An 11,711-nucleotide genomic window follows, 5' to 3' on the forward strand; every position below is an offset into this window, starting at 1 on the left:
ATCCTCACCAATCAGCCTGCTGTAGATGCATCTGCCCACAACAATATCAGTAGGAGTGACCACTCCACACAAGTTTTTCTGATGACATCCTGTCATCACATTGAGAATACTCTCCATTGTGTTGTGTGGCACTGCCACTTTGCTAAATGGATCAAATCTAGCAAGTCAAGACTGGGCTTCTTAGAGGTTCTGTGGGCCATCAACAGAAGCAAAACTGTTTTCAAAAGCAATGTGTAACCTCATGTCCCAGCACAATACCCAGTCTATTTCCACCATCAAGTCTGGGGAATCAACCCTTGTTTGATGAAGAGTGCATGGGGATTGCTAGGAACAGTGCCAGGCATACCTAAAAATGTCAACCTGGTGAACATGACTACTTGCTCGCCAAACATCATAAGCAGCACATGATAGACAAAGTTAAGCAATTCCACAACCAACAGATTGGATCCAAGCTCTGCAGTCCAACTACATCCAGTTGTGAATGGTGGTGGATAATTAAAACAAATCACTGGAGGAGGAAGCTCCCCAATATCCCCATCCACAATGATGGAGGAGCCCAACACATCAGTGCGAAAGATAAGGCCAAAGCATTTGCAAAAATCCTCAGCAAGAAGTGCTAAGTGGATGATCAATCTCAGCCTCATCAAGAGGTCCCCGGCATTGTAGATGTTAGATGATCTTTTCTGATGGAACAGATTGACCACTGTAAACTGTTTTTGCCTTCTGAGTACCATTGTCCATTGATCAGAAAGTAAGAATAGAATAAAAGCTTCTACCTAGTGTCTTGTTACAAACAAAACCTTTGTTCAGTGTTTTTAAACAAATATAATTGAAACACATAATCTCTGGTTTGTAATTGCAGTGTACAATAATTGGGTGTCTTAACAGAGTTTTTTTTTAATGCACTCATGGGAGGTAGGCATTGTTGGTTGAGCCAGCATTTGTTGGAGTTGGAGTTGCCAACAATGGCTCAGTATAATCTTGGAGAAAGTGTCATATGACCACTGCCAAACTCCTGCCATTTGTCACCAATAATATCAATCATGTGTCCTGCTATCCTGCCAATGATTTCTAGCTGTGAGACAGAAATTATGGAATCTTGTCAGCCTCTCAACAATGTGGAAAATGGCAAGTCAATTGGAAAAATTAGATTCTTGATATCAAGGGAAAAAATGACCAATCCTATAACCAGATTCTGAATGGCAGCAACAGACCTATTTTCAGCCATTTGCATGTATTATCATGTCATCATTATATAATCTTGCCTCAGGGTTGTGCAGTTACAAACCCCCAATGCGCTGGAATAGAGGGAGACAGCTGCCAACACTAAAATCAGAGCTAGTACCTAGAGACTCCCATTCACTGATTGGTCCTCCTGGCTTCCATTTTGGAATTACAGCACTCACCAATGTCTCAAGACATGCATCATAAATATTCCCCTGCCCACTAGTTACCTTTTCAAAAATAAATTAATCAAATTTGTCAGGCATGATGTACACTTCACGTATCCATGCTGGTCTTCTCTGATCAGCTGAAAATGTTCAAGGTGTTCAGCCACTCTAGCATTAATTTTCAACTCTATTTTTTTTCTGACAACAGACATGATGTTAATTGGTCAAAAAGAAACATCTGGGGACAGCACAACAGGTTAACTCAGAGGAAGAATGTTGCTTGTTCCAATTTATGAACATAACATGCCACAGAATATTAAGTAAGTTAATGTAGATTCCTCTAATACATTATCTACTGCACATGGGGTGTTGATTTCTAAGCTGCTGCTTGGGAAAGATTGAATGGGTGATGGTGAAGGTTAGTGAATGTTTTCATCTTCCCACTTTTGTGCAGAAAGGCCTGACGTATGTGATAGAGCTTAAAATGGAAAGAAGGACAAGGATCAGCAGTGTCCCAGTGCCAGGTGACCAGACCAGCTGTAAATGTGATTACATCACCTGAGAAGAGCAAACAAGATAAGCAAAGAGAAATGTTTTGTCACAGCTGTTAACTAACAGAATGAAAACAAATGCAGATACTGGAAATATGCAATGAAAACAAAAATTTCTATCAATACTCAACAGCATCTGTAAAGAGAGAGAAAAAAATTCAAGGGCAGAATCTTGCGCGGCTTTGGGTCTTACCTGCAGACTCAAGTGCTGGTGAGACATCCCCACTAGCTCTTTTTAGGAAGGCCTGCTGAGTCACAAGGCAATTGGGCAGTAGAGAAGTCTCTGGTGGATCACCCATTGGAATCAAGACCTTCATAGAATCATAGAATCCCTACAGTGTGGAAACAGGCCCTTCGACCCAACAAGTCCACTCCGAACCTCACAGCATCCCACCCAGACCCATCCCCCTATAACCCACCTAATCTACACCTCACTGAACACTATGGGCAATTTAGTATGGCCAATCCACCCAGCCTGCACATCTTTGGACTGTGGGACGAAACCGGAGCACCCGGAGGAAACCCACGCAGACACGGGGAGAACGTGCAAACTCCTCACAGACAGTCGCCCGAGGCTGGAATTGAACCCAGGTCCCTGGCACTGTGAGGCAGCAGTGCTAACCATTGTGCCACCTTGGGACAGATGTCCTGGCTCCTGACATTTTATGGTTAATCCGAGATGGGTAAGTGTTATGTTAAGCAGTGCCATTGGGGAGGTAGTTACTGTTGTTGGAAGTACAGGCAACAGAGTCCCAGGATTGCACAGCAACCAAGGACATTGATAAGTAATGTGGTGGGTGGGGGAGATTTGCAGGTTCAGAGTTGAAGTGAGAAAGGCAAATGAGCTGGTGGAAGCATGGGGAGAACGGTGGCTCTCAGTGGCTCTCTCCCATCTCCTGATCCATAGAATCCCTACATTGTGGAAACAGACCATACAGTCCAACAAGTCCACACCAATCCTCCAAAGAGCATTCCACTCAGACCTATCCCCACACCCTATCCCTGTAACCCTATATTTTCTCATGGCTAATGCACCTAACCTACACATCCCTGAACACTATGGGTAATTTAGCATAACCAATCCACATAACTTGCACATCTTTGGACTGTGGGAGGAAACCAGAGCATCCAGCGGAAACCCACACAGTCACCCAAGAGTGGAATCAGACCCGGGTCCCTGGCACTATGAGGCAGCAGTGCTAACCACTGAGCCACCATGCCACCCAAGTCACCACTCAACATGCCCAGTCACTTTATAAAGCACTGAGTAGCTAGGAAGATTCAACTGCTAACTGCTATGAGTGCTGCATGGTGACAGGTCCCCCTGCTGCATGGTTAATCCCAGCAGAAAGCCACAACACAAAGGGTCTATGCATGAAACACTGAAAGTCAGAACACCAGAACAGCAGGTAATCAGGAAGGTTAATGGAACGTTAGCTCTTATTTCAAAGTGATAGAATAGAGAAGTCTTACTGCAACTGTACAAGGTGCTAGTGAGACCACATCTAGAGTACTCTGCACAGTTTTGGTCCCCCGATTTAAGAAAAGATGTTATTTCAGTGGAGGCAGTCCGGACCAGGCTCACTAGGATGACCCTCGGTATGAAGGACTGTCTCATGAGCAAAGGTCAAACAGGTTGGGACTCTATTCATTGGAGTTTAGAAGAATGAGCGTGATCTAATTGAAACATATGATTCTTAAGGGGCTTGGCAGGGTAAATGCTGAGAGAATGTTTCCCCTCTTGGGAAAGGCTAGGACCAGAGATCAATAGAATGAAGGGGTGTCAATTTAAACCAAGATGAGGAGGATTTTTTTCTCTCAAAGGGTTGAGAGTCTTTGGAACTCCTTGCCACAGATAGCTGAGTAGGCAGAGTCCTTGAGTATAGTTAAATCTAAAATAGATAGATTTTTGATTAGTAGGGGAATCAAGGGTTGGGGGAAAGGGCAGCAAAATGGATGTGAGGAGTGTTGAATCAGCCATGATCTTATTAAATGGTAGAGTAGACTCAAGGGGGCAAATGGCCTTCTCCTATTCCTACTCCTTATGGTCTTATGGTTCAAATGGTCATTAATTTGCCAGTTAAGGGTTTTGATTGGTGGTGGGGTTGAAAGGTTGACTACAGCTCTTCTCACACAGCATTTAATCCCAGAAGAGGAAGGAAGGTGACCAGGTTCAAAGACCAATATCATCCCACTTAATGAAAGGTCCTTCCTGCCTCCAAACTCACCACCAGTGAGAGCAGAGATTCAAAATTTTTGATCACTGTGGTTTCATCAGAACTCAAAAATGTTATAAATAATTTAAGTTTTTACACAAAGGCATAGCCAAGAAACAGGGTAAGGAGAAGAAAGATCAAAAAGAACAGTCAATGATAGATTGGAAGACAGGAGAGAACAAGCAATACAAAGGATGTTGGTTCTGAGGTTAAGAGGTAAAGGGGTCAAGGAAAGGATGTCTCTAGAGGAACCATAACTGGCAGCAGTGATTATGATCTAAAACTGTCAAGTCTGGAATTTAAAGAGAGATGGTGGAGTAGTGTTAATGTCACTGAAGTGGTAATCCAGGAGACTAGGCCGATGCTCCGGTGACATGAGTTTAAATCCCACCACAGCAGCTGTTGGAAGTTCAATTTTTAAAATTGGTATATAAAAATAGTCTCAACAATGATGAACTGAAAACACCATTGATTGTGTAAAAGCCATCCAGATCAATAATGCCCTGTAAGGAAGGAAATCTGCTGCCTTACCTTAATTGTCTACAAAAAAGGGAGAGAATAGGGCCCCTTAAAGATCAGCAAGGCCGCCTATGTGTGGAACCGCAGGAGATGGGGGTGATACTAAACAAGTGTTTTGCATCAGTGTTTACTGTGGAGAAGGATATGGAAGATACTGTACAGAACATGGAGAAATAAATAGTGATATCTTGAAAAATGTCCATATTACAGAGGGGGAGGTAAAGATGGATAAACCCCCAGGACCTGATCAGGTGTACCCTAGAACTCTGTGGGAAGCTAGGAAAGTGATTGCTGGGCCCCTTGATGAGATATTTGTATCATTGATTGTCACAGGTGAGGTGACGGAAGACTGGAGGTTGGCTAACGTGGTGCCATTATTTAAGAAAGGTTTTAAGGAAAAGCCAGGGAACTATAGACCAGTGAGCCTGACATCAGCAGTGGGCAAGTTGTTGGAGGGAATCCTGAGGGACAGGATTTACATGTATGTGCAATGGTAAGGGCTGTTTAGGTATAGTCAACATGGCTTTGTGCCTAGGAAAACCTGTCTCACTAACTTGATTGAGTTTTTTGAAGAAGTAACATAGAGGATTGATGAAGGCAAAGCAGTGGATATGATCCAAATAGACTTCAGTAAGGCATTTGACAAGGTTCCTCATGGTAGACTGGTTAGCAAGGTTAGATCACCCGGAATACACGGTGAACTATTTGGATACAGAACTGGCTTGAAGGTAGAAAACAAAGGGTGGTGGTGGAGAGTTGCTTTTCAGGCTGAAGGCCTGTGACCAGCAGTGTGCCTCAAGGGTTGGTGTTGGGTCCACTGCTTTTTGTCATTTATATAAATGATTTGGATGTGAACATAGGAGGTATGGTTAGTAGTTGGCAGATGACACCAAAATTGGAGGTTGAGTGGTCAGAGAAGAAGGTTACCTCAGAGTACAATGGGATCTTGATTAGATGGGCCAATAGACAGACAAATGGCAGATGGAGTTTAATTTAGATAAATATGAGGTGCTGCATTTTTGAAAGGCAAATCAGGGCAGAATTATACACTTTATGGTAAGGTCCTGGGGAGTGTTGCTGAACAATGAGACCTCGGAGTGCAGGTTCATAGTTCCTTGAAAGTGGAGTCCCAGGCAGACAGGATAGTGAAGAAGGTGTTTGGTACGCTTGCCTTCATTGGTCAGCGCGTTGAGTACAGGAGTTGGGAGATCAAGTTATGGCTGTAGAGGACATTGGTTAGGCCACTTTTGGAGTACTGCATGCAAGTCTGGTCTCCCTGCTATAGGAAGGATGTTGTGAAACTTCAAATGGTTCAGAAAAGATTTACAAGGATGTTGCCGGGGTTAGAGGTTTTGAGTTATAGGAAGCGGCTGAATATGCTGGGGCTATTTTCCTTGGAGTGTCAGAGGCTGAGGGGTGACCTTATAGAAGTTTATAAAATCATGGGGCGCATGGATGGGTTGAATAGACAAGGTTTTTTACCTGGGGTGGGGGAGTCCAAAGCTAGAGGGCATACGTTTAATGTGAGAGGGGAAAGATTTAATAGGGAACTAAGGAGCAACTTTTTCATGCAGAGGGTGGTGCATGTATGGAATGAGCAGCCAGAGGAAGTGGTGGAGGCTGGTATAGTTACTACATTTAAAAGACATCTGTGTAGGTATATGAATAGGAAGGTTTTAGAGGGATATGGGCCAAATGCTGGCAAATGGGACTAGATTAATTTAGGATATCTGGTTGGCATGGACAAGGTGGACCAAAGGGTCTGTTTCCATGCTGTACAGTTCTATGACTCTATGTGACCCCAGATCCACAGCAAAGTGGTTGACTCTTAACAGCCTCCTGAAATGGTCTAGCATGCCACTCAGTTCAAAGACAATGAGGGACAGGTAACAAATGATGGCCTTGCCAGATATTCTTATCCCACGATGGAATTTTTTATAAAAAGTGTTTAACTGAGTAAAGTCCTGCTGCTTGAGCTTCAGCTGTACATTATTGGAACAGTGTAGGAAGCATGATACAATGGGGACAAAGAATCAGGGAGGATGGAATAGAGTCTTTATGGAAGGTAAGCTGGGGAAAAGTCCAAGCCCAATGACTGCTTCAGTCAGTGCAATTATAATAGATTGTGAGTCACAGTCTGTTGCAAGCTATGGAGATAGAAAAGGGAAGGAAGGGAAGTGAGGATTATGTGCAAAGAACAGTGGAAATTTGCTTCAGAGAGCAGGAACAGCGACCAATTAAAGTAATAAATTTATTAGAAAAAGAGGTTGGGAGGAGACCTGAGTAGGACTGAAACAAGGGATATTCTGTGTATCCAATAAAAAAGCAGGCATGGCTAGGACCTATAAATGTTCACACAGCACCATCTTTTATTCTGCAGAAAGTGACAGGAGTCAAAGGAGAAAGTGATTGAATGAAGAAACAAGTTTAGCCAGGTGGGGATTGTCATTCTAAGAAGAAGTGGAGAGCCCTCCTGGTGATGTAGGAAAATTGGTCATTAGAACCAAGAAACTGGAAAATATCGAATTGGTTGAAGGCAAAGGAGGAATTGCAGATATAGATAAGAGAACTGGATCCATTGCAGTAACCTTCTGTTTTTCATCCCCAGTGCATTTCCTGTTGCCTGGCCCAATAATACCCAAAGTATCTTCCTCCATGCAAGTGAAGACTTGATTGCAGGCAGTGCCTCCACTAAGTTTTGTTCATTTCTAGCTATTGTGAGACAGTGCTCTTGCAGGAAGAGTGGGAGAAGTTTGTGTTTTTAGTTAAGTGTTGTGTAGATATGTGAGCCTGTTGCCTATTGTGTGCCTGATGAGAGGGAGGAGCTGGCCAGTACAAGCAGGATGGGGAAGTGGTAATGTGCAAGGAAGTGGCTCCAGACTGACATGTAAAAGCAGTTAGCAGAGGGAGAAAATGCTTCCAGTTGTTACTAGGTGAAAGCAGCATACTGTTTGGAGTTGTTCCGAAGGTAGCTGCAACAGTTGAGTTTGATTTGACTAAGAAAACAGGGTTGGTGCAGTGTGTCCTAGTGATTGGAGGAATGGAGGGAATTGTTAAGGTCTGACATAGAGAAAATGAAATAGGTGAGAATCATTCCCAACTTTCCGAACAGTTTATGATTATTGAACTTTCCACGACAATGCAAACTGATCTGGCATTGATAATGTCTTTTGCATTGATTTTTTGTACCACTTCCTTTTAGGCCTGCTGCAGCGTGTCTCTGGTAGCCTCCTGACATTGCAGGTGAGAGAATCTTTTTGTGGGGTCTCCTGTGTTCCACTAAAATTGTAATCATTGCATCGCTGAACCATGGAGTTCTACCATGACGCATCTTTTGGCTCATATTGTGAAACATAGCAACATAATTTGAACAGATTTAAAGGGCTTTGCATTAAGAGCTATAAGTGTACTTTAAATTGTCATCATGTCCTTTGGAAATGCATCCTGCAAATCAATGAGCCCTGAATCAAGACAGAAAATGCATAGGTTGCTGGCTTGTGATATTGAAAATGAGATCCTAACATCAAAATTGTTCAGCTGTCTAACTAATTACAGCAGGTTGGTGGCCCAATTGTCCTGCCTGATTTGTACCAACAACTTGTGCATGCATGAAACTGATTAAATAGTATCATATCTCCATATGCCATATCACAGAATTCGTGATCTTTTAAGACCTTTTAAATGTCTGAATTCTGCTTTATCTTAAAACCAAATACATCCCTTAATGCATTTGAACTGACAGGACATTCTTATCCTGGGGCAAAAAGACTGTTGCTGCAAAACCAGCTTGTCATTTCAAAACATGTCTAAACAGTTTTAGCATAATCTGATTTGCCTTGACAGTACAATTTGACCTCCTGCTTTTCTGAATTATCTACCTTTGAGGAATGTCAATAGAGTAAAAATTACAACAGGTATTTTGTCAGAGGAGGAAGAACCTTCTTTAGGAAGTAACATCTGAAACAAAAACCTTTTCTGATGAAGGGTCTAGGCCCGAAACGTCAGCCTCTCTGCTCCTATGATGCTGCTTGGCCTGCTGTGTTCATCCAGCCCTGCACCTTGTTGTCTCTCATTAAAAACCTATTGTTTTGTAGTTGACTGCTACAAATGGAAACCTGTAAGATCGATAACCTGAATTCATTATAGCCAGGATTATTAGACAGACATCATAAACTGACTCTGAAAATCAATCCCAATTATTTTTTTAAAAATTGCATTTATAATAGAAAATTGAATTATATTGTGTTTATCTTTTATCCATCTATTACATGAAGTATATAACATTCCATATTGACTATTACACATTAGATAATACTGATTTATGGATATTTAATCAATAAAATAGTTTTTCAATAACGTGACACTTCTAAATCAATACAGCGCTCATGGCAGTTTTTTGTAAATAAAGCTCAAACTTGTTTATATCATTTTAATTTGGTTCTTTCAGATTATTCATCGGCCAATGAAAAGAAGATAATTACTTTGTTGAATGGGGTGAGCATCATCAAGTTAATATGACCATCTAATTTTGATCTGAATTTCAAATGTCTGCTTTGAAACTTCAGAATAGAAATTTTGTATTTTGGTATCTTTTGATTACTAACATTTGTAATTGTAACTTTGGAATGCCAGAGTACTCGATGACTGTACTTAAGTCCATAGTAAGATAGAGCTGTGTAGGAAGTAGAACAAAGGAAAAGTCTTTGGCTATATTTGTATTGCCAATTTGTATGGATGTAAGATGGCTTCAGTTATGCCTTGATGCAACAGTGGCAGTTTAACTCTGCAATGATCAATCAGTGCCCCTCTAGAAAACGCTTAAAATAAATGGTGTGAAACGCTACCCTGGAGGCAGAATGTGGGCTATAATTCCAGTGCTGCATAAAGCTAGTGTTTAAAATGCCCAAGCAATCTATTTGATTTCTAGGGCAGTTTATCAGATGGCAGTTTGCCCATTTAATATTCTGAAATAGTAAATATTCTGAAAGTCTACATTTCACCCTTTTTAAGAAATTAGGTTCTGGGGAGCAAATAAGTACAAGATATGGCCTAAGAGCTATTATAGACATTTGATTCAGAAAGCAAGTGAGGGATTTTTGAAATATTTTCTGTACCATTTTTTTGAAAAAGATGTTCAATTGAACTTGACGCCAATGCCAAAAGAAATTAAATAGAGCAATACCAGTACTATACATCTAACTATCCATTCAATGCTAGTTTTAGAAAACTGAGACTAGATGGCAATTATCACTGCTCTTACCCTTTACTTATAAGAGTGCTCACTGCTCTTATTAACATAATTTCCTACAGTATGAACTGGAATCCAGCTAGGTATAGTTGTTACAAAGGATCAGCAAGCAAATGGCTGATTGAAAATTCTTTCAATGGTCATGCTTAAATAATCTTAAATTCCAACTACATTATTTGAGACAGATCATGTTTTTACACTCAGTCACTATTTTCATCAGCATATTTGTATTCTATCATGCAATATTCAAAGTCCTGGCATTGTAATAATATCCTCTCCATCACCAAGACTACTTGCATCCACCTCTATCATATTGCCAATCTCCACCACTGCCTCAGCTTGGCTGCTGCTGAAATCCTCATCCATTCCTTTGATATCTCTAGACTAAACTATTCCAATGCTCTCCTAGCCAGCTTCTAACCTTGCACACTTTGTAAACTGGAGCCCATCCAGACCTCTGCTGCCATTAAGCATCTGGTTGCTGATCTAAACTAGTGTCTGGTCCAGAAATGTCTTGATATTAACATTTTCATCCTTGTTCTCAAATATCCTTTATTGACTGTCTTCTCCCCTCCTTATCTATGTAATTCCATCCAGTTGGAAACTCCTGCAGATGTTCCCCTGACTTTGTCAAATTCTTTTCAAAGCATGTCTAAGGGTCTTGGGCCATTTCAGCCACATTAAAAGTGTTAGATAAATTCACATTACCAATACATCTATGAATTTTAAGTACATTATTATTGATGAACAGCAGTAACTTTTCAAAGATAGTAGGAACTGCAGATGCTGGAGAATCCGAGACAACAAGGTGCAGGGCTGGATGAACACAGCAGGCCAAGCAGCATCATAGGAGGAGAAAGGCTGACGTTTTGGGCCTAGACCCTTCATCAGAAAAGGGGGCGGGGAAGGGCGTTCTGAAATAAATAGGGAGAGAGTGGGAGGCGGATGCAGAGGCCCTAAACCCCACCTCTTCCTCCGTTACATCGATGACTGTATCGGCGCCGCCTCGTGCTCCCACGAAGAGCTCGAACAGTTCATCCACTTCACTAACACCTTCCACCCCAACCTTAAGTTTACCTGGACCATCTCTAACACCTCTCTCCCCTTCCTGGACCTCTCTGTCTCCATATCGGGCAACCACCTAGAAACCGATATTCATTTCAAGCCCACCGACTCCCACAGCTACCTAGAATACTCCTCCTCCCACCCACCTTCCTGCAAAAATGCTATCCCCTATTCCCAATTCCTTCGCCTCCGCCGCATCTGCTCCCAGGATGAGGCATTCCACTCCCGTACATCTCAGTTGTCCTCGTTTTTCAAGGACCGTAACTTCCCCTCCTCGGTGGTCGAGAACGCCCTCAACCGTGTCTCCCACATCTCCCGCACCTCATCCCTCACACCCCGTCCACGCAATAAAAACCAAAAAAGAATCCCCCTCGTCCTCACGTACCACCCCACCAACCTCCGGATCCAACGCATCATCCTCCGACACTTCCGCCATCTGCAATCCGACCCCACCACCAAAGACACTTTCCCTCCCCACCCTTATCTGCTTTCCGGAGGGACCACTCTCTCCGTGACTCCCTTGTCCGCTCCACACTCCCCTCCAGCTCCACCACACCCGGCACTTTTCCCTGCAACCGCAGGAAGTGCTACACCTGCCCCCATACCTCCTCCCTCACCCCCATCCCAGGCCCCAAGAAGACTTTCCACATCAAGCAGATGTTCACCTGCACATCTGCCAATGTGGTATACTGCATCCGCTTGGTTTCCCCGATGTAGAGGA

The sequence above is a fragment of the Rhincodon typus genome, chromosome 19, assembly GCF_021869965.1.
Source record: "Rhincodon typus isolate 14 chromosome 19, sRhiTyp1.1, whole genome shotgun sequence".
Classification (NCBI taxonomy): Eukaryota; Metazoa; Chordata; class Chondrichthyes; order Orectolobiformes; family Rhincodontidae; genus Rhincodon; species Rhincodon typus.